Source organism: Phalangium opilio, unplaced genomic scaffold (genome assembly GCF_054372755.1).
Source record: "Phalangium opilio isolate 3A_F unplaced genomic scaffold, DU_Popi_V2 ptg000070l_1, whole genome shotgun sequence".
Taxonomy (NCBI): Eukaryota; Metazoa; Arthropoda; class Arachnida; order Opiliones; family Phalangiidae; genus Phalangium; species Phalangium opilio.
In genome coordinates, this window is record NW_028324182.1 from 12,627,660 (window position 1) to 12,651,531 (window position 23,872).

At 41.5% G+C, this 23,872-nt stretch overlaps 1 protein-coding gene, 1 long non-coding RNA gene and 1 pseudogene across 2 annotated transcripts in view; 2 read left to right on the plus strand and 1 right to left on the minus strand.

Moving 5' to 3' along the window:
• The window catches only part of Su(var)3-3 (lysine-specific histone demethylase Su(var)3-3), a 213,352-nt gene that overhangs the window by 86,584 nt on the left and 102,896 nt on the right, over positions 1–23,872 (minus strand). The gene's annotated exons all lie outside the window — the stretch shown is intronic.
• Positions 410–6,032, plus strand: LOC149661722 (toll-like receptor Tollo pseudogene; annotated as a pseudogene).
• Positions 17,740–21,682, plus strand: LOC149661723 (uncharacterized). The gene is made up of 3 exons (XR_016368983.1): positions 17,740–18,827; positions 18,892–18,975; positions 19,031–21,682. It is a non-coding gene; the product is annotated as an uncharacterized LOC149661723 (long non-coding RNA).

Sequence of the window (23,872 nt, forward strand, 5' to 3'; positions counted from 1 at the left end):
TGGCGGCAGTCGTTCGATAAAAGTCCCCGAACCGAGCGCGATGTTGGGAGAACTGGCTCGGCGTTGGCTAAAGGCCGAGTCGAGTCGGAGTACCGGAAAATCGTCTCAGTCATGGCTGCTCTGAAAGTGAAAAACTTACCGCCGGCGGGCTTCGACGGCGGTGGTGGCGAAATTATCGCCCTAACGAGGCGTCATTCGACCAGGGTCAACGTTGACGCCACCAACATCACTACCAAACTAACAAGCAATAAGGATAACATAAACCCTACACATTAGTTACACTCCGAGTGATAAATTAGTTATAACATTATTGAAGAATTTATAGAATTTAAATTAGTTTCGAACAAAAGCGCCTAATTTTCTAGCCTCCTTAGGATACCGTCTTTCAAATTTATTCGTCGAGGAAAAAATGAATTCAATTCCATCCATGGATAAACGCGCGAATAGACCCTCGGAGGGTCCTCGCGTTCGTGAAACGCGTACTTCTACGCGTAGCCAAACGCCAAAAGCGTCCGTCATCTCGCTAATCTGCTTAATAATCATTTCACCGTACTTGACCGCGGATTGTACTCGCGCTGTTCATTACGTAGCCCCCGAGGAATGTCAGTGGTCCACGATCGACGGTAGAACCACCAATTTGGGTCCCAGCGACAGTTTGGTGGCCTCCTCGATGACAAGCGGGGGAGGAAGTCACAGTTCCAACGACGGAGAAATTGACGGAGACGTGTCGTTGGTATGTCGATTAAGAACTCTAAACGGGGCATACGATCGAACCAATTTCTCCCTAATTCAACCCGAACACACGGCCAGTTTAACCCTTCGCTGCGAAGACTTGCTCTTCGAGAGCACCCTGGCAGACGGTTCCTTTCGCCACTTGGGCAGATCACTGAGGGCCTTGACTCTCGACAGGTGCAAGGTGGGTTCCGTACCAGCCGGGGCCTTCGCTGGTTTAGAAAGGTTAAGAAATCTGACCTTAAGAACGAGAAACGGAGATTGGGGCGGCTCAGTTCACGCCTTGAAGCTACACGAGGCTTCCTTGCGTAGCGTTCCTAGACTCAGACGGTTAGACCTAAGCGAAAATGGGGCCCGAAGATTTCCGGCCAAATTACTGTGCGGCTTGGGCGAGCTCAGATTCGTTAATTTGTCAGATAATACGCTGGAAAACGCGGCCGGACTACCTTTTGGTTACGGAATTCAACAGGGTAGCAGACAATCTTTACCAGGGGTAGCCACCAGCGACATGGCCGACGTCAAAGAAAATAAAAACTGTCCGCTGGACATCGAGCACGTAGAGTTGGCCCGAAATCGATTAAGGGTGCTGGTTGATCGAGGATTCGCTTCTCTTCAGAGGCTAAAAACGCTCGATCTACGTCTGAATCTGATCGCTCGAGCGGAAGAACAAGCTCTGGCCGGCTTGAGACAGCTTCAAGTGCTTGATCTATCTGGAAACCAGCTGGTGGCCCTACCACCCTCTTTCTTTCGCCCTTGCGCCTCCAAATTAACGGAAATTAGAATCGCCAACAACTCGGTCAGTGTCCTTCCGCCCGGTCTCTTTTCCGGTCTGGAAAACCTAATCGTCCTGGACGCCAGTCGAAACGAACTGACCAGTCACTGGCTAAGCGGGGGAGACCTTTTCGCCGACTTAAAATCACTGGCCGTTTTGGACCTGAGCTACAACCGTCTAACCAGACTGGATTCGTCCACGCTGAAAGCTTTAATCTCTTTACAAGTTCTACAAATACACCACAACGAGATCGAAACGATCGCCGACGGCGCCTTCTCGTCCTTGCAATCTTTACACGCCCTCTCATTGGGCCACAATAGGCTCAAGAAACTCAGTTCCGCCTCACTGTCGGGCCCCTCCATGTTGGGCTCCTTGCAGCTTGACGATAACGCCTTGGAAGAAATAGACGAGCAAACTTTCGCCAACTGTTGCCAAGACCAGCTGATGGAACTCAATCTTAGTGCCAACCGTCTCAGAAAAGTTCCTAGGGCTTTGGCGGCCCTGCAAGGCTTGAGAAGTCTCGATCTGGGGGAGAACGAAATCGAAGAGCTGGTCATGGCCGCCGGCAGATTAAACGCCAAAGAACAACATTCGAACGACGCGGCCAAATTCGGGCCCTTACAGGGACTTCAAAACCTGTACAGTCTTCGACTACAGGGTAATTTCTTGGGCAACCTGACGAGAGGAGTTTTCCGAGACATGCCATCTCTCAGAATCTTGAATTTAGCTCGCAATCGAATCGGAGCCGTTGAACAAGGCACCTTCGACGACGTTCCAGAATTACACGCCTTGAGATTAGACGCCAATTCGCTTTCGGATATTAACGGTTTATTCGGGAATCTACACGATCTATTAATGTTGAACGTTTCGGCTAATCGCGTTTCGTGGTTCGACTACGCTTTAGTCCCTCTGGGACTTCAGTGGCTAGATTTGCACGACAATCGAGTGGAGGGACTGGGAAATTACTTCGAACTAGACGGGGCGCTCAAGCTGAGAACTCTCGACGCTTCCAAAAACAGAATCTCCGAAATCGACTCCTCCTCCCTTCCGGACGGGATCGAAATCGTCTTCCTGGGCGACAACCGAATCGAGAACGTCTCGCCTTTCGCCTTCGTCAGCAAACAAAACCTAACGAGAGTCGACCTCTCGAGAAACAAACTCTCCACCTTGGATATGAACTCCCTGAGACTTTCCGAAGTTCCTACGAGAAGACCTTTACCCGAATTTTCGCTGGCGGGTAATCCTTTCCTGTGCGACTGTCACTTGGAGTGGCTTCAACGATTAGCCACGGGGGCCCTCGACGAAGCCAGGCTATATCCTAGACTAGTCGACGCCGACAAACTCGAGTGTCGCCTGACGTTTTCCAGGGGAGGTTTATTGGGCGCCATAACGAGCAAAGAGCTGGCCACCGGAAGCACGGACGAAGAAGAAGATCGAGGCGTGGCCAGCGTCTCCCTTGCCAAAGCTAAACCTTCTCAATTCCTATGTCGCTATAAAAGCCACTGCTTCGCTCTTTGCCACTGTTGCGATTTCGACGCTTGCGACTGCGAAATGGTTTGCCCCGAAAATTGCAATTGTTTCTACGACCAAAGCTGGAACGCCAATGTCGTCGACTGCAGCTCGAGAAACCATTCGCAAGTACCCGGTAGGGTGCCCATGGACGTCACCGAATTATATTTAGACGGCAACGACATACCGACCCTCTCCAGTCACACGTTCATCGGAAGAAAGAATCTTCGCGTACTTCATTTGAACGGAAGCGGCGTTCAAACAATCAGAAATCGAACTTTCAACGGCCTTCGCGCTCTCGAAGTACTCCAACTAGCCAGAAACTATTTGGTGACCCTTCAAGGGCACGAATTCGAACGACTTGTCAAATTAAGAGAACTAGATCTGTCGCGAAATCGTCTCACATCCTTGGCCAACGGGACTTTTACGTCCTTAAAGTCGTTACAGTTACTACGATTAGACCACAACTTCTTATCCAGATTCGAACTCTGGCAACTGGACGCTAATCTCGGGACGCTGCGACACCTAAGAGCGGCGCACAATCCGTGGTCTTGTCGGTGTTCGTTCGCTAGACGCTTGGCGGATTGGCTAAAAGCGCGAGACCAACACGGGCCACCCGGTATGGTAGTAGACACTCGTAGCTTTCAGTGCTTGTATAACGCGTCTTCGACAGCGCCACTGTTCTTAGACCCTCGAAATACTACTCCCGGTTCGGCCATCTTGTCATTTTGCGCGAAAGATCGCGAAGAAAAGGCGGAAACGCCCGTGGAAATCGGTGTAGTGTCCAACAGCGGCGGAAATATAATTAGCGCGGACGGTACGGAAGAGATACAAGATGATACCGGTTCTTCCGCTACCTCCACCACAACTTTCGTTGAAAGACTACATTCCCCGGAACTAGTACCAGTGCTAATCGTTGTTGCCACTGTCGTCGGTTCCTTGTTATTTATTCTGGCTTTAGCAGTGGCCTACCGCCGTCAAGTGAGCGTGTGGATGTTCGCCAAGTACGGTTTGAGGCTGGGTTCGTCCCCAGCCTTAGCCTCCAAAGGAGGAGGCGTGGTCGACGACGACGATGACGAAAAATTGTTCGACGCGTTCGTCTCGTACAGTAAAAAGGACGAAGCTTTCGTCAGCCAAATATTGGCTCCGGAACTAGAGTGCGGCGATCCCCCTTATCGGTTGTGCCTACACTACAGGGACCTACCGGTCGACAATTCGAACGGGGTCACGACCCCGCACCATATTCCGCCGCGCGGTATCCCCTTGCCGACCAATAACGCGTCTTCGGGTACCGTCTCGGAGGCCTTGTCGGAAGCCATGGAAAGCAGTCGTCGTACGGTGATCGTGCTCTCGGAAAACTTTCTCCGGGGCGAGTGGGGACATTACGAGTTCAAGGCCGCGCATTTAGAAGCGCTGGCTCAACAGCGGACTCGCGACGAACCGGGTCGCGGTGGTAAAAAGAAAAGGAAGAGAAACGGGGGAGAAAGTCGCCTACTCTTGGTCATCGTCATCCTGGGAAGAGTGGCCAGGAGCGAAGTTGACGCGGACTTGCGCGTCTGGCTCGAAAGACACCCAGTCTTAAGGTGGGGTGAGAGACATTTCTGGGAAAAACTCAGGTACGCGTTGCCCGACGTCAGGAGAAGGCGACGAAGACACCCTCACCAACAATTACCCCCTCCTCCTCGACACCTGAACCCGTCACCCCCAGTTCCTCCGTCGTTTCAGCACCATCTGTATCAGACGCTGAATCCCCCGCCTCCCCAGGCATCGCCCCACCAACAACAACGTCAAGGGACCCCTCAACAAACGCCGCAACCGCCGGCCCAGTACCAATCGCGTCAACAGAATAACTCTCGCGGAATACCGCCTTCTCTTCCCAGTCACCACCAACAATACTATCCCCAGTCGAAATCGTACCACGTACCGGCGAACCAACAGGAGGTAATTAGACAACCACCTCCGCAGTGGCATTCCTTACAGAAGAACGAGAGGAGACAAGACGTGGCCGTACATATGTAAGAAAATATTCATTTTCAAAACCGTCAATTATATTTTTATTCCCCCCTTCCCCGATATATTTAAATAATTATTTAAACGGACATCTTTCGAAATTAAGAAAGAGTTAAAACAAACATTATTTTAAATACTCTCTCCAAGTTCGAGAGAGTACGAAACTATATAGACTTCCATCAACTCCGTTCGACGGTTTTTACTCGCGCGAATTCCGTGTCTCCGATTATTTATTAACAATAATTTATTTTAGCGTCTCTCTAGTTTCATTCTAAGTCATAATTTTTTAAGAAAAATAAAAAAAAAGAAATTTCAAAGTTAATAGTCGGAGATGCTTAAATAAAAAAATTAAAACCGCGCTCGGAGTCGGAATTATTTCGCGAAAATAGGTTTAAATAAGAGAAAAATATTTAAATTAATAATTAAATACCAGAAGAAAAAAATAATACAATTTTGAAGAGAGAGAAAAGTCGATGCCATATTTGAAAGTAAAAATAAATAAAAAAAAGTGAAAAAATATTAAAATTGTTCATAGTTCTGATTATAAAAGTGATTTTCTACATACACACACCTAAACAAAAAATTTAAAGATGAAACGCACCGAAATTCTTTGTAAATAAATATACTATTATTCTATCGAAAAAAAAAACATGTGAAAATATTTAAAAAAAACCGCGGGTTTTTTTTTCTCGAATATCTTTTGTTTTTTCGATAATTTGGTGCGCGCCTTTTACGAGAAAAAGTAAAAAAAAAAAAAAATATTTGGAAGAAAATAAAAAAATGAATATAAAATGTGTTTATACGCGCCAAAAACAGAAAAATTGAAATGAATTTTGTTTCACACTATCCCCACGTGGAAATAAACTGAAATAAAATGATTAAAAAAAAGAATAAAAAGAAAAATAAAATACGTCGTCCCTGTAAATTAATATTTTCCTTTTTGTGAAAAAGCTGTGATTATGCTATGCAGAAAACTCACCAATAAATAAGCAACATGTTTAAAAAAAAAGATCTAAAAGAATTTTTACTTTACTTTGACCTAAAAACGTCCACCCAAGCCTATAAATTTAGTTTTATATTAAGTAATATAAGATTGCATATAATTAACGCATTTTTGTTAAGCCATTTACGCGCAGTTCCGAACGTCTCACGAGGGAAATGCGCTGAATTATAAATTAAGTCATATTTTTTTAACTTAATTTATAAAGAAAAAGCTTCCATTTCGCATTTTGCGTAGGGGGACAAAAACACTGCATAAATTTGAAACTCATTAGTGAAGTTTTCTTTTTAGCTTTTAATTAGTTGGGTAATTAGAAGGAAGTGTTTTTAAACAGCCTGGCAACACAAACGCACGATTGGTACATCGATAAACACCTAAGCATGCTTTTTAGAAACCATCTTTATACGGGTATTCAATTTCAACACTGAATATTTTGCCCTAAATCTTCCCAAATATTTGAAGAAACAGTTTTAAAAAGAAAGACTAAAAATAATTTTTCGAGTCTTAAGCCTTGGTTGAAAAAAAAAATTAGTTTATAAAATTTCTTATATATATAGTCATGTCTTGCTTCGTTAACCGGTGGGCCTTTTAAACTTGAAAAAAATCCTCTTTTTAGACTCTAAAGAATGCGGGCCAAACTAAAAAAAAAAACGCTTGAAAAATTTCAAAGCGCAATAGACCTAAGCAAAAAAGAAAAAATAAAGTAATTTTTTTCTTCCCTCAACCAGATAGATAAAAATGGTTTAGAATTACGTATAAGATCAGTATATATCTGCGAGTGGTTCTCGAACCCAAAGTTATGAGCATGAAACGCCATATTTTATTCTCCAAGAGAGCCAATTTCGTTGAGTAAGAGAAAAGAGAAGAAAAAGAAGAGGGTGGGTGAAGAGGGGGGTAATTCTTAAATAACAAGGCGTTGTCTTTCTTGTTCGCTGCCAAACGCAATTTTTCGTTTAACTCAGATAAACGAATATAAAAACCAAGGTTTCACCGTCTTCTATCTATATCTAGTAACAACTATACGATTACGTTTCCCAAAACACAAATGCGCATCGAAATGTGTGAAAACTTTGGTCGCATTTGACTTCTTAAGTTTGAGAAACTAAATTTAACGATGCCTTTTAAGGCAAAAAATAAAATACCCAAGCTGAATTGCGCTAGAGAAAAGGGGATTATTACCGTGCTTTAATAACAATAAAATATAGGCGGGATATATTCCACATTAAAAATATAAACTTTGGGAAAGCCAGATCTAGAAGATTCAGGTCCAGATCCGGTCTAGACTGGGGATATTATGGAAAATTTCTTTTTGAAAAAAAAAAAAAAAATAAAAAAAATAATAAAATAATACGAATACATCCCATTAAAAGTTGAGTATAGAAATATCTCGCAGTTCTCGCTAATGAGGCGTTATGGAGTTTTGTTTTGGATGAAATAGGCGGTTTAAATGTAATAATAATAATACTATAGGAAATGAAAGAAACCGAGGTGATGATGAGACGTTACGTTGCGGACGCTAACCTGATTGGATAAGAAGGCGTTAAAAATAACTTTGTATGTAGTCTAGAGTGGCAGGCAGGCAAGCGCGAGTACTAAAGGTATAGAAATATATAAAAATGTTTAGTTAAGCGTTGACAAAACCATTTGCACCTATAGGTACGGGCGTCAAGTTAGCCTGGAATAGAGAATGGCCGTATGGCGATCCGGTTTGCCCCGTTTTGGACGTAGAGTCTAAAGCTAGCTCGTAAAACGGACGGACGCCAACCCAAAGCCGTGAACTATAATTTAAAACTTCATTCCGTTAAAAAATGATCCTTTTAAGCTAACGCGTACGCCGCCGCCTCGCGTCTTAGCCCAATGTAGCTAGCTCTCATCTCGGAAAACAAGTTTTTGGACCTCTCTCTTTCTCTCAGTGGTGCTAAGGCGTCACAGCCTCTCCTGGTTTAAGCCTAGCTTGATGGCGTAACATTGAATGCACGGCCATTACGCCGAGTGAACTTTTCGTTGCTGAGCTTAGAGGTTCCCGCGACCCCGCTCCTGCCAGGTTATTAATATAAAAGGCGACCTCTGCAACATCCCCGCATAAATTCGCGGGGGAGAGAAGAGAATATTTTAAAGGGACGATGAAATCGTTAAAAAATTAGGCCTAGATCGATACGAGAATATGTCCAACACTCAAGTTAAATCCATCAATTTTAGATATCATAATATAAAGGTGTGGACCCAACCCAAGTACTTCTTAACTACCGTGGTATATCACAATCACGGCGTACAATTACCACAGCAGTTTATCCAGTACCTTGCATGTTCTCAAGTACAAGTCGAAGACAAACGTTATTGTCGTTTAATTCGTAAACCCAATATCACCCAATAATTATAGCAGATCGATTTCATTACGGCTTAGCGGTGACCTCTACCCCAAACATTATTAAGGCGCTAATAGGGCAAAGTTTAGTCTTAAGCCCACGCAATCAGCTACAATATTTCCCCTAATTACGTATCCAATTAATTATATATTTAATTGCGAGTGCTTAATAATAATATGGCAATGGTTTCACATTACCTTTAGAAAATAATAATTCTGAAATAATTTCCTTACCTAGCCAAAAATGACGATGCGTGTAACGCGAAAACTCGTGAAATTTTTCGCAAATTAAAATAAAAATATTGCTAAAGCTATTTCTACATTCCGAAAGGTGTTTTTCGAGGTTTTTATTTCGAGACTAGCGGCGGCCGGAGAGAGGGGATAATCGTTGCCGAAATTATTCACATTATGACACGAAATCCCAAGAATAAAAAGCAGAAAACGAAAGAATAAAAAAAGGGGTAAAGGAAACCCTTTTCCACGCATGACATTTTAAAATTATTAAGTTGAAATAAAAAATGAGCCTTTTTTTTTTTGAATGCCAAGCTCGATATTCACGGTGATTACCGCTCGCGAGAAACTCTGTCTCTTCAACGGAGCTGTTAAAAAAAATTTACGTTTTATCATTTAGACAAAAATTTGGGAGTGTGCCATAACGATAAGAACGTGGATTAAAAGAGGGTGAAGTTAATTCCTCCTTTATAATTAGCCCGGCCTGTTTTATTTTTTTAAAAAGAGTTTCCTTTTTATTTTAATATTAAAAGCTCTAGATTTACGACGATGAGGCCAGGCGTTAAGACACGTATACAATTTTTTAAAGTACGTCTTGAAATTCACCCCCTAATGGTAAAAAAGGTGTACCTTACTCCGAGTTATTAATCCTGGGTTAATATACGTCAATCATAATCGTATTAACATTACCATAAGTTTATAACATATGTTCCTTCCATAAGTTTTTCACTGGTTACAAACTGGAGCTTGTCATGAAGTGACGTAGATGGAACGTCATATATTCTCTTAAAGCGACGCCTGGTTTTGGCGCTGACAAAGGCTTAGTACAGACTAAATAGAACCTAGATGGACTGCAATTTTACCGAGTGTAGTCAATTTTCGCGTTGTTCTCGAACTAGTATAGGTGGTTTTATACTTATGGAACATATCTTATAAACTTATGGCATTACTAAATGGGTATAAGACTAAACTTATTTCGGAATAAAAATAAGGAAATAATTTTAAATATTAAATATTAAAGTTTTGAAAATGTTTGACTTGGGGAAAGTATAAGAGGCTGAATATGTATATTTGTTGAAGGATATATTTTAGAGGGTTAAAATTACACCCAAAATTTTAAATTCATATTAAATTTTACCCGCACAAACAAGATGGACGCACCCATATCATTGTCAAAACTAATAATAATATACCGTGCGTTATTTTATAAAACTGGGTGCAGTTATTTGAAACTTATTCAACAAAACAAACTTCAAACTAAACACCGCGCGTCCATTTACATACAATGCAGTTTACCTTAAATTAAGATCTATTACCTGAATTCAACTAAAGCACCATTAAATCCTTCTAATTGTTTTCCTAAACAAGAATTAAGTCGGATTAAGTGGTCATTTAGGAGAACGTAGCCCAAGTAAAACATTCATTAATGAAAACTATCATCCCAAAGAAAAGCTAGGCACACACACACCGTACCAAATAAATATTAGAGGAGAAGAATTACCACCTGAAAATAGATCTTATCAAGGCGATCCCCTACAGCAGACGGAGATGGTTGCTAATAAGAAGGCTCTGAACATCCGTTCGATATCAATTAGCGGTAACAGAAACTTAAGAAAACGCTACGCGTAATCCCCCCCTCTAAAAACATCCCAACGTTAATTAATTTCAACCAATTTCTTCTTCGAATCACGAAAGAAGAAAGAAGAAAACGAAAAGAGAAAGAAAGAGAAAGAGAGAGAGATGAGGCAGAAAAAATAAAAAGGGCTTCCTTACATCTTCCTATTAAGGAATTCCTTCCCCAATTAATGTTAAGCTTTGGTTTTTAGGATAAAAGATACTATATGCACGCAGCTGTAAAACTTTCGAGAATGATTATTAGTATTAATTCATTTAATTGTAACATGAATAGCTTAGAAAAAACTAGGGGGGAAAACTACACTAGATTCTTAAGAGCTCATGCATGCAGCTTGAGGTTTTCTGATTTTCATTAATGGTTGTGGCGGGGGCCATGGATATGCAAAGAGGTTTAGTTGTAACTTGACGAAGAAAAATAAGAAAGGAACACTAGCTTTAAACAATTTAAAGTCATAAATCACTTTGAGCGCGCCTTTCTGGACCTTTTTTCTCTTGAGCGTGTTTTGGTGTGTATAGTATATATAAGTTAGTATCCGTTAATAGGAAAGCAAGTTGAGTTGTCTGCCGAGAAAATAATGGAAGTTTCTTTTTGGAAAAAGCAATTTTGCGGCTTTCTCGTTCTAATAAAGAGTTAGGAAACGATATACGTATGCAGTGTCATAACGGAGGGAGAATTAAGAGTTTTAGCTCGCTATATACCCCGACGTCACTCTGTCAAAAAAAAAAAAAGAATGAAAAAGGTTTTCCTAACGCCTAACTAACCTTTTCTGGTAATGAAAAACCTATAAGAACGTTACAAAAGGCTTAGCTTCCTTGTACAGGAAGTTTAAAGGGAAACGCTCAAAAATAAACTCTTCATCTTTCTTCGTTTCTATATGGTTCGCTTTTCTTTAACTTATAGGCGAAGAATAAGGGAGAGAGAGAAGGTGGATAGTGGTGGTGTATCTAGAACCAACCGACTCTATTGTCAGAAATTTTTTTCCCTATAAAAAAAAAGGAGTGCTATGTTCTTGATAAATATAAATGATAGGGTTGTTACTATATAGATATTTTTAAGACATCTCTTTGCCTGTTTCGGGAGGAGGAGAAGAAAAATAAGGCAGAAAAAATGAGCCAAGCGTAAAAACTAAAAGATGGGGGTGGTGGTGGGGGCGTAAGGAGAAGATGAGAAAGGATGGAAAGGATGCTCAAAAACCTAGGCTTAAGACGAAGAAAATCCTGTCAAAACCCGGAGGCCTGCTGGGCTCGTCATGATCCCCCTAGAGTCTCCGATGAAAAATGTATCAGAATCGCCCGGATTTCTTGACTAAAAAATACTATAATCTGAAAATACCCTTTCTCTATCCCCATTACCAATAATATATCCCTAAAAAGAGTGAGACATATCTCGAAGAAAATTGACGGAGAAGGCAAATTAAACTATATATATATACGTTCAGTTTTTCTTCCCCAAATTATGACGTTTCAATATACTAGACTATTTTTTTTATAAGATATGCCTAATAAGACACGATTGTAGTACGCACGCACCACGCAGTTATAGCATCCCCATCTTCATCCTATATATTTTTCTCTTTTTTTTTGTCTTTCGCGCTCCGACGGACCATTGAGAAGCCATTAGCGCCGTCATTGGACTGAGGGTGAAGGATGGAGGGTTACGAATCATGGGTATGTAAAAAAATAGTAGCGAGCGAGCACCCCCCGTTAAGTCGCCACCCTTACTAGACAGGGATGTTACTAGAAGAAACAGCCTTCGGAGACATTTCATCTCGCTCGCTGAATAATACGAGTTCCTCATCCCCATCCCCTTGGATTGAACATTGGGGGACGGTATAGCGAGAACAATGTTATATATAGGGGAGTAGGGGCAAAGGGACGTTACGCCATCAGTATCGGGAGCAGAAGTCATTTGCCATTCTCTTCGTGGCAGCATCAGCGCGTTATCCCCTCCCTCATCTTCATCCCTCTTCCGCGAGAGAGCTCCTCAGCCTCCCTCCCATCCTGCATGGTAGGAGTTTTCCCAAAACACAAAAGGAGACGAGCAGCGAGCGCACCATCACGCCAAATGTTAGCGCGCGATACACAACAGTCGTCTTGTTTCCCATCAGCCAGCCATCTTTATACCCCATCCCTCCTCCATCCTCTCATCCCAATTGATCCTCCTTTTTGCAGGGACGTTTCGTTGTCAGTCCCTAGCAAAGGGTTCAGCGTGGGATAGAGCTAATTTTAAGTCCATTTTCGTCACGGGAAAATCTGGTGGATTTTACGGTGAGAATCGTGGAAGACTCGGGTTGGAACGGATGATAAGACTATATCGTATCGTCACACATTCACATTCACCCCATATACTTGTCCACCCATTTTTAGGGAAAAAACATTATAGAGAAGGGTTCAGAAAACACGGCGGGGAAATAATGCCTAGACTTTCTCCTTTACAAACCCGGGGGGAGTTCATTCATTCAGGGTTCATCAAAGTCGTACGTAACGTTCGCTGTTCAAGCTGCATGATTCAGAGTCAGTTGAGATACCGTGAGACTAAACACTCGCTTCATCCCAAACAGCGGAAATATTTGGGGTAGGCCTAATGTAAATTGAATCCTATCATTGTATATTTTTATAAGGGGGAAGTGAGCAACCCCTCTGTTTTAACCCCTTCGCGCAGAGATAGAGAAGATGGGTCGTGGAAAACGCGGCTAAAAAGGGGTCAAAACTAATACATTTGATTTGATCACTATAATGTCCTCACCAGAGTCGTCTTTGTAAGGTTCCCTTCGCGACACGTACATGGATGGTATGAGGTCATCAAGACTCTTTTTCTCTATATAGGAATGGCTCTTTAAGTCAGCCTGGGGCCAGCGCGTTAGTCCTTACTTTACCGATGAAAATGGAGAAGTTAGGGAGCGCGGGGGACCCCCCTTCGGGGGGCATAAACAGCCTTAAGGCTATCTACAGTACATATAGGAGGGGCCAAACAAAAACAGATCAAAACCTCATCCATTATTTATAGGAAATGCTCGGCGATTTAAGCCAGGGATCGATATTTAAATAGGGATCCAGAAGACAAAAATTCTTCTTTTTCTTGGCCCAATTTTCTTCTCTTCCTTTTTGGCAGCACTCAACCGTAAGACAAAAGCGAAGCTCGCGCCTACCCATTAATGATTCAGCCCTTTTCTTCTTATAAAAGCAAAATATTCCTATAGCTGGCGCTCCACAGAGAAAATGGTTACGTATAAGGCGCCCCAACGTAAAAAAAAGCAAGAAAAAAAAACAGATCGGTATAAATTAGATATGTATGTATATAAAAAAGATGAGAGCTATGAATATCGTCAACTTTCTTCGAGTGGAAAGTATGATACCCCTTTTACAACCAGTTTTATTCTTGCCCAGTAAAAAACCAGAAGATGATTAACTAAAGTATTCTACCGATTTTAATATAGACCCTAGCTGCGCGAAGATTCTGTTCAGTTCAAGTTTTACGTCGATTTATGAACTGAATGGGTAACAATTTTTTTCCTTTCAAGGGTATAAAGTTTTTATAAGACTGCTATGATATTGGCCGAAAGAGGATAAGGCTATAATAAAGTAGACTAAAATATAGTTTTGCTAAGAAAAAGGCTTAGAAAGCTTTTGAAGTATTTACGACAGGAACGTGAGAGAAAGCGTGTTTACAGGATGATGCACTTGGAAGAAGAAGAAGAAGAAGAAGAAGAAACTCGCGCGCTTTCGAGAGAAACTAATTTATAATTAAATTTATTAGATATCTTTAAGTCTCTTTAGAATGTTACGAAGCAACTTTTTATAGCACCAGCGCGGCAACGCAGCTTGAGTTTATTCATTCACTCGCGTCGTTATTTTCAAAAAGAAGTTTGTTTTTCTTTAGGTTTTTGAAACGAGTTTTTCTCCATTTAAATTTAATTTTTCAAGGGAAAGTGAATTTATTTTTTTGATCCATTGTGTATAGATATCTTTTACCGCCGGATTTACCCTCCCTTTAAAAAAATTCCCAACCAAATCCAAAGCGCGGTATAAAACGCCAAGTAGGCATAAACATAAACTTAAATTTTGTCTCGCTTTGGATATATAAAGGCGTTTCCACCCATTTTCGTTTTTCCTTCTTCCCAAAAAATTTAAGATGGAGTTTGTCTGGGGAACGGGCGACATTGTCTTTGGTCTCTCAATTTATACTCTTTTCTAACTCTTTCCCATTCCCCTTGACCTCCAAGCGTGGCTAAAATGAAAGTAGGAGAAACAAAGAAAGAGAAAAAAAAAATAAAAAAGGGTGGAAAATTTAGAGCTAATCAACTCGCTTGGACCGAAATAAAAGAGATAAAGAAAAGACAATAAAACGTGAGCGTCCGACACAAGAATGGAGAGCGTACCCTAACACTGCACCCGTAACTCGCCAACAATTAGTCTAGGCGCTATCTTTATAAAAGAAGATACAAAAAACAAGTTGGAAATCGCCAAATTTAACCCCTTATAAAGATGGTAAACTTTTACCATCGTCCATTATACAGAATGCGACAAATTACGTCGCAGTAGATGGTGCTACAAACAGAAGTTGCTAACTAACCCCCTTTCTAGGGGCGATAAGACCGTGCTTATACTCCAGCCAGCCGACTTCTTTAGAACAATAAACCCGCAAACACTACATGGGATTAAAAAGTCAAAAACTCCTTTTTAAAGCTAAAACATATACTATAGCGTATGCACGTGGAATTAGGGCTAGATGGTCTCGAATAAAGTGCCGCCGTTTTAAAAGTTTTAGGGAAGGAATTAAGAGCGTTGGAGGAGACAATTAGAACCTAAAAGGAGAGAGAGATAGAGAGGGGGATGGGGAACGACTAAACAAAAGCAGACGTCAGGAATAACTAAACCCCCTCCCTTTCGCTAAAACCCTTCTTGCTTTATAAAGGTCTTCGAAAACTCGGGCGCAAACACTAGAATATATATTGGCGCTAGACAGAAAAGCCGTTATATACTTTAGAAACTCTATAGATAATTCCATTAAACGAGGGCCTCATATAGTCTTAACGTTATTATTCTACAGCTTCGTTCAAGATAAGTATGGTAACTTTAACAAGTTTGGGCGCAATGATACACAATGTTAAAAACCACGAGATAAAATTGGTTCACAATCCTTCTTCCCCATTATAAAGGGTAAACAGACATATTCCCCTAAAACTTTAATAGGGAAAAATTTTATTTTAAGTTTCCGGCGAAGGATTAAAACAGATAACGTCATCCCATCTCGAGAAAGATGAGGATCGAGGAGGGACGATCGGATAAAGTGGAAGGGGACGCCATTTTCGTAATACATCCCCCCCTTTCTTTTCGGGCCGCAAAAATTTCCGAATGTTATAGAGGAAAGAATATTGGCAAGGAAAAGAGAATTAAAGAGGATGGAGAGGAGAAGAGAGGAGATTCAGGCTTAAAATTGATATGGCAAGTTTGAGTGGCCGACGCCGCGATAGGGATTTATCGTTTTCCCGATTTTTGGGCGCAATTCTTAAAAGAGAGAGCGAGAGAGAGAGAGAGCTACCCACTTCTCGTAAAAGAGAGATGAATCTTTTTAAAAATGACCACCCCCTCGCTGCCTCCATACCCATTATTTCCGCCCAAATAATTAAGAAAAAGAAAAACCGAGCTAGAAAACCGAGAAAATGAAAGTATCCCGAAGAGGTATAGGGAGGATAAGGGGGTTTGTGATCGTTGGCTAGAAATTAACTCCTTATCTTTCGCGTGGTTGGTGCGTGGAATTGATGGGGAAGGGGATGAGGGGATGTAGGAGAAGGCGATTTGGCCCATGTGTTGCGTTTCTTATTAGGCAACCATTAATTAATCAATGGGATAGAATATCTCTTCCGCAGCTTCCTTTTTCCTCCATCCATACCAGCAACTCTTTCTTCCGTTTTCGCTTCAGCTCTCGCCAGAATTTTAATTCATCGATCCGGAAGAACTCCCGAGCTTTCGAGGAAGTAACGGTGGAAGAGAATACGCTGGAAGGCATCTTTTTAACAGTAGATAGGGTGGAGTTTAAACTAGTGCGTGCAACTTGAACTAACCAACTTTTGAAAGACACAAAATTCTCTCTCTCTCCTCCTTCGCTTGTTCGGTTTTACCAATTGAGTAGTTACTTTTTCGAAAGTATTGATATTGGTTAATTCTTCGTATCCCGGTCACTGACAACCATTTCGAATTTTAATTATACGTGTAGGGTAATTTTGTATTTACTAATTAAAAATCAGAAGGTGATAAGTTGAAGTGAAGTTTACACTGATACAGGACTAAGTTTGAACTTTTCAAGACAACGTTTGTCAGCTAAAGAGATGTGACGAATTACTTTAACAGAAAAATATTTCATCGTATGAACTTTCACTAATATTAGGTCTTAATTTCTAAATGCAAGAGACGATGCAAAGTCATATCCGCTCTAATAACGTTGAGGAAGAGAGGTGGATAAAGAGAGGCAGGCAGGCAGGCGGGTGTCTATAGAGAGAAATGTCTATAACGCGAATTGAGGAAGCCTAATTGTTTCACCAAATGGATAATTGGATGACGAGCTCTCCTGACTAGCTACCATGCAGGACGTCGCGTCCCCCAATCCCTCAATATGTCCTCTCGAAATTGTCTAATTCACGGTTCAACTAATTAATTTCGCCAATGATTAGAGGCGTATTAAAGGTAGGTATAGGGAGAGGGGGTCGCCTCATTCTGAAGGTATACACTCCCCATTAGAGTCAAGGGGTAAACTGAGGGAGTTTGATGAAACTTCTCAGTCTCATCAGCACCCGGCGCGTACCCCTTCAACCTCCCTCCCTTTCAACCAATAAACCGATCGGGGAAGAGAAACTAAAACGATTTCTAGGCACGGAAAACAAGCCCGATGACTAAAACGAAAAGTATAGAGAAGCCATAAAAAAAGAACGAATTACTTCGTACGTCCCTGAGCCGTGGTACCACGCAGTCAGGGACATTTTCTTAAAAAACGTCTTATACGACTTACAAAAATAACGGTGGCAAAAGAAGAAGATTCCAGTTGGGGCCCGGGGTTTAGTCGCGTCGAAAAGATCCTTGCGAGAACTCAAAAGGAGGGGTGACGGTACAACCAAAGACAAATAAAGGTTAAGTTAAGGACAAATTACTTAAGATATGTTCCATGCAGTAATTTAGCTTCCTCCATCAGTACTTTTTTTATTAAATAGTCACCATCAGAAGACGGATATTGATCAAATAGCCTTTGGCAGTTTTAATTTTCAATTACAGTTAGAGAAAACAATGAATGTCTCAGTGAAATACATTTGTCTAAGGTTAAATTTGGGAACACTTAAAGCCACGGGGAGCTTCCCGGTACGGTCACCGTGTACGAAGGAGATGCTCCCCGTCTTTCCTTATATCGATTTGATGCTAAGAGCGGGGGTGGGCGGGGGGGGGGTTGTATAAAAGGGGGTAGACGGTAGTCCCCCAATCTAAGCTTTACTTCGCCCATTTTCGGGGGTAAAAAGGAGGCCCAAAACCCCATTTCGCTCGACTCCCCCGCAACGCGTGGGGCCTGCATAGGGGCACTTGACACGGGGGGTTCAAAACCCCGAGACCGGGAGGAGAGGAGAGTTTGCGCGCGGATGATGAGGGTATGTGCGGCGCAGGCGGGAGTAGGATTTGAAGAGGAGCCCAGTCGCCCGCCACTATACTGTCCTATACTGGAGTCATCGATTATTCGATTCGTATAGGCAGGCAGGGAACGCCAGCCGAGTCTAGCTAGCTACACTGCTGCCTGGAAAGACGAATCCGATCGACCAAACCTTTCGCGACACGGTTTGTCGATAGCGAAAACGCGAAACTAGCCTTCCGTCTCCGCTTCCAAGCCGGAACTAGGAAACCTTGGCATTTCCGTCGGGAACGCCATCTTAACCCGGTAGCGTTTGGAAAAGGGCACGGTGTAGTTTAATATCGGTGGCGTTTTAACTCGATTTTCCAAAAGCCCGGACGTAGCCGGCATACAGGGGCGACCGCCCTCCTCATTCTTTTTTATAATAGTCGTGAGAGAATTTTTGCGCCAAAGGAACTCGATATTGATATTTAAGGGAGCGCGAAGCTTAGGGGGAAAACGTCCCTTCTTATAACGCTGCTGAGGACGAACGGACGCGTATACATCTGGCTAAAAGAACAACCTCGACGACTAAAAAGAGACAGGAATGTATAGGTTAACCCGCGCATCCTGAGATTGTACCCCGCGAAAACCCGATTTCAATTGGAAACTCGATCCATTTTAAAGTTGAAAACAAATATACACGCGCATGCACACTCTCGAAGGTTGATGCTTCAAACTGAGAAATATTATAGTTTTAGTTTTCCACGATCAGATTCGATTATAGTCAAAGACTGGCCCCATCAATTTTAAAGGAAAGGCCTAGCAATTTGTTTTCGCCCGCTTTGAACTCTAGTAAACTCTCAAGGTTAAAAATATATACGTAAAAGGTCTCTAAGATGAAGATAGATGGAATTGGGACTTGGACCGAATGATCCCCATCACGAATACAGATGGGGAGCAGAGCGGCTTATCTCTATTTTCCGTAAATATAGTCAAAGTAAAATTAAAATTTTCCAAGAGCTTTGAATCTAAATACCACTTCGTAGGTGCATCAGAAGATGGAGGAGATCTACAGGCACTGGAATGGATGAAGCGGATTGTCCTAAATCTACAAAACAATCACTTTACGAGTAATGTGACTCCTAAAAAACAAAGCTCTTCTGTATTTACAACATACTTTTCCAGGCAAAACCTACCGAATATCAGCTTTCTTAAGTAAAGTCTATTGAATTCTACCGTACGCAATAAACTGAAAAGACGTTATCCGACGCTTTAATAGCTTCAACCCATAAATAGATTCTGGCATCGGTTTCGAATTAATTCCCGCTGGAACTTATTACGAAACTTAAGGAAAGCCTCTGAGAGTGTAAATCTCTTTGCGCCGAAATGGGTGTATACCTTCCTCGTATGATAGAAGAGATGTAATTAATTTTTACACCCACTTTGATATTAAAGTTAAGACGCGCTCGCCCAGTTTATAAAAGGTCCATTTTTGATAAACGCTTAAGCGCCTATCCGAGTCTGCCTTCAGCAATTTATACCTTTCAAGAGTTTGGGCATTTTAAGAAAGATAGCGTGCACTTTCCATCAAATTAGTCTATCGATTTTCGGCGGGATTAAAGATGATCTGGTCCGCCGTTAAGCCTCGTCCGAGCCAACTATAGAAGAGTACATCGCGACTCCCCATGCATCGTATAAGTTGGTAACTTCTAACTTGGCTTTGGCCGAGAGGTGGGAAACAAAACAACTCCGGAAAACAAATTACGAATTTGGGCAAAGAGTGTGAGCGGCTAAAAGAGAAAAGCTCCAGTAATTAGACGCCTTTTTAGCGAAGCGAGGGGAGTCAAGGCTCGCGCCACAAGGAGCATGCATGATGGCTTAGAGAGGAGACCCTAAAATGAAAGGTCATTATTTATATTTCTCCTCCTGGCGTTCGAAGCCACGCGTGGACGACCAAAGGGTCCAGGGAGAGAGAGAGAGAGAGAGAAAGGGAGGGAGGTTAAGGGTTATGGGTGGGTGTCATTAAAAGCGACGCGTCCGTAAAAGAGAAAGTGCCTAATTATGAAAATGCGTCGAGGTATTATTATATCGAGGGGGAATTAAAAGTACAAGAGACGAGCAGACGGGGATTATAATTTTAGTCGGACATCACACACCCCCTTCCCTTCTAGACGACGGACGTAAGTAATATTCAGAACCACAAGAATGCCTCGTCTCGTATACCATTTGTTATAATTCTAAATTAAATTTAATTCCGTGATGATTGCACGGGTTCTTATATAACGTCGTCCGAATTCTCCGTTAAAATAATTTGGAGAATTGCTAGGGGTCCATCTCAAAATCGATGAAGATGAATGAACACTGATATTTTTCAGGTAAGAGAACAATCACCCTACTAATTTATAAGCGTCCTGCAATATCTAAAAAACACACTTTCCACTCAATTCACGTTATCGCTAAGTATAATTTTTTTTTATCGTGCCTTGGGTAGTTTATAGGCGACACGCGTAAAAAATCGCGAGCGCGCTTTCGAGATCGTTCCCGCCAATTTTATACTATCAAACAGAATATATTAGATGACAACGCGAGCGGAATACGTTTGACCCGCGAGATCGAGCACGCGGAGAAGACGAATGTTGCTCGCTTTTACAGTCATTGCGCCGCTCTGATCGGTCGAGAGTAGAAAAGGGGTTGTTGGATCGCGTGCACCAAAGTTACACTGCAGGGTTACGCGGGGTTACGTTCCGAGTTTACAACAATGTAACGTCAGGGCTTTAATGGTATGGTAGTATACCCTCTCTATACCCAAATCTCTTAGTTTTAACACGGACCCCTATATGTCCCAAAGAAAAGATGCACCAAGGGTCGAAGCCAATTCCATGGCCCTTTAAGAACGCTTCCCAATAAGCGTCTAACCGTTGTAAGACCTACTTGGGATGAACTCTAGGAATTATTCTCGAATTCCGTACACACGTTCGGTGGTTCTGAACTAAAGAGAAAGGGAGAGGTGGGGGTAGAAGGGGGTCTATCCGAAATCGCCTTCCATTTCCTCGACAGATTTAATCCAGTCGAGCTGTTCGTTTTCGTTAAGAGAGAAGTCCAGGAGAAAATTGCCCAAAAGGAGTGCATGCATGGAGTTATAGGTTTGCCAGAATGGTGGCTGGCGAGGAAAAGCAAATTTTGGAAGCGAAAATGACAATTTGGATTATTACGGATACAGAATAAAGATCAGATGGAAATTGCTTTTAGTTGAAACCCCGCGAAAGTGTATCTACTGTGAATAAAAATCAATGCAACGCGCAACAAATTAAGTTGGAAAATATGTTTGTAAATTGTTGGTTGGTTAATTTTCGTGGCAGTGTCCGGATGCGTAATTATAAATGTCATTTTCGCGAAAGAGACGTCGACTTTCCAATAATTTATTCATTAAACTGTACCCAGCACGTATGTTTTGAGAAAATTAACAGTAATTTCAGAGAAAATTACACTTCTTGCTGGCTAAAACATTAACTAAAACTAATTAAATATGACCCTTTTCCATGCATGGTGGTAACTAAAGAATAAGATATTCAGAAAAATAAATAAACGTCCCAGTAGGCTTTGGGCGTAAAGATTGAAGCCAGTTAAGCCTAAATTAAAGTGGTAATAATCACGTACGTCGGAAATGAAAATTCCAGGATTAAATATCCCTTTTTGGTATACATAAAGTCTCTTATTCATTTCCGCCTCATCGCTCGGATTTAATTTCCACGTCGCCGGCAAGTAAAAATCGTACAAATTAGGTTCCATAATGAAACGGATTTAAAAATCTGAATATATACGACTCGTTTTACGTGGAAAAACCGAGGGGGAAACCACTTGTGAAATCAGGTGTACAAAATTTTTGAAATCACAATTGAAGTCCATAAATTGTTTTTGAAGTCTCTATAAATCGCAAAGTTTAGTTGAAATCTCGGAAATCTTAGGAAGTCCCTAGAGAATCCCTTGAAGTCATGCGAAGTCCTTGGAAATCGCTTGAAGTCAGTCGAAGTCTCTCGGAAGTCTCTTGAAGTCATACGAAGTCCCTTTGAAATCTCTTGAAGTCTCTTGGAAATCTCTTGAAGTCTCTTGGAAATCTCTTGAAGTCTCTTGGAAATCTCTTGATGTCTCTCGGAAATCTCTTGATGTCTCTCGGAAATCTCTTGAAGTCTCTCGGAAATCTCTTGAAGTCTCTCGGAAATCTCTTGAAGTCTCTCGGAAATCTCTTGAAGTCTCTCGGAAATCTCTTGAAGTCTCTCGGAAATCTCTTGAAGTCTCTCTGAAGTCATACGAAGTCCGTTGGAAATCTCTTGAAGTCAAATGAAGTGGTAGAAAAATCCCTTGAAGTCTATTGAAATTCCGTCTTTCATAAGTGGAAATTTCCTTTTCTTCAAATTTTATCTTCAATAGTCTTGATCAGGGCCGGAAATAAGCACAGGACACTGGAATTTTAAAATGTGCCATAGTTTTGTTAAAAACTAAGGGGGTCACTGGACAGTTTGACCAATAAAATTTTGGAAGTTTTGATAGCTTGACTATGGAGATGTGATACTATTTCTGCACACTACAGTGGACAATGTCCTATAAATTTTCCAGTCAAACAGGGGGGGATGGTCTCTATCCCTCAATTTTCGGCCGTTTTCGGAGGTGCAATGCTACCAGACTCTTGTGCCAGACACTCTTCCCCAGAAATTTTTCGTTTTTGGACTTATTGTCGGCTGCTAATCATTCCGTTTCAAGGAATATTCGTAAAAACGATATATTTTTGTTTGTGGCGAAGTTTAATTGGCTTAATTTAAACTACTATTTAACTAAATTGGGAACCTTCGAAATACAGCATACAAGCAGCCAATTTAAAAATTGTGTCTTCTAGTTCTCTGAACTATGAATTCGAGTATGAATCAGACGATAATCAGTTTCAAAAACCTGAGGGGTCGGACGTTTTGGAAAAAGTGTACGGGATTTCGAAATCCAATTTGATTTCTTCGGATTTCGTATGATTTCGTCGGATTTTGTTTGATTTCAAAATTCGATAAAATCCAACGGATTTTGCAATTTTTCCCGTGATTTCCTCGGATTTTTTCCATGATCTCGGCAGATTTTGGGATATTTCAATTGATTTCGTTGGATTTTGTGATTTCTTTTGAGTTTGGATTTCGTGAATTTTGTAATGGATTTCGCGATTTCGTTACTGATTTTGTGATTTCTTTGTTGATGTTGTGGTATCTTTACTGATTTTGTAATTTCTCTACTGATTTTGTGATTTCTCTACTGATTTTGTGATTTCTTTACTGTTTTGTTATTTCTTTATTGATTTCGGATTTTTTATGAGATTTTTTAAGTTGGATTTCGCGGGTAGCGTACGGGATTTCATGAATGACCGACCCCTTGCAAAAACTACTGCCCAAGCGCTCACTGGCGTGATTGAGTTAGCTATGCCACGACAAAAACTTCTTTCCGTAAATAGCGGCCGATCACGTGATCATATTTTCCCGCGTGAAACGTCGCAGAATTCTTGAGACATAAGCGACGATCAAATGGATCAGTATAGACCTTTTCACACTTAGAGCGAGGGTAAAAAGGGGTTTAAAATTCTCGAGAGGTGAGCATGCGCAGAAATAATGTTTGTTGCCAGTCGTATTTATGTAACCATTGCTTTTACCTTACTAGTTTGGTATTTGAGTTTATTTTTATAAAACAGTGTTGTATTAATGGTTGTAAAAGTATAAATTCAACTTCCTAGGTGAAATTTTATCGAATTCAATTAATAGACGTAAAATTGGGGTAGTTTATAATATTCTACAGACCAAATTGGGCGCCAAGGCTTACTAGCGTGTTATACGCGGTGCTTTCGCGCACGGCATCGGCGATGTCCGCCGATGAAGCGTCGATCCCATACGGTCGCCGAGGCTTAGTGAGTTTTAACTAACTATTATCATTGCACCGTTTCCATTAGAACTTAAAAACTGTTTGTTTCTTAACATGGTTTTAATTTTACTCTCTCGGTTT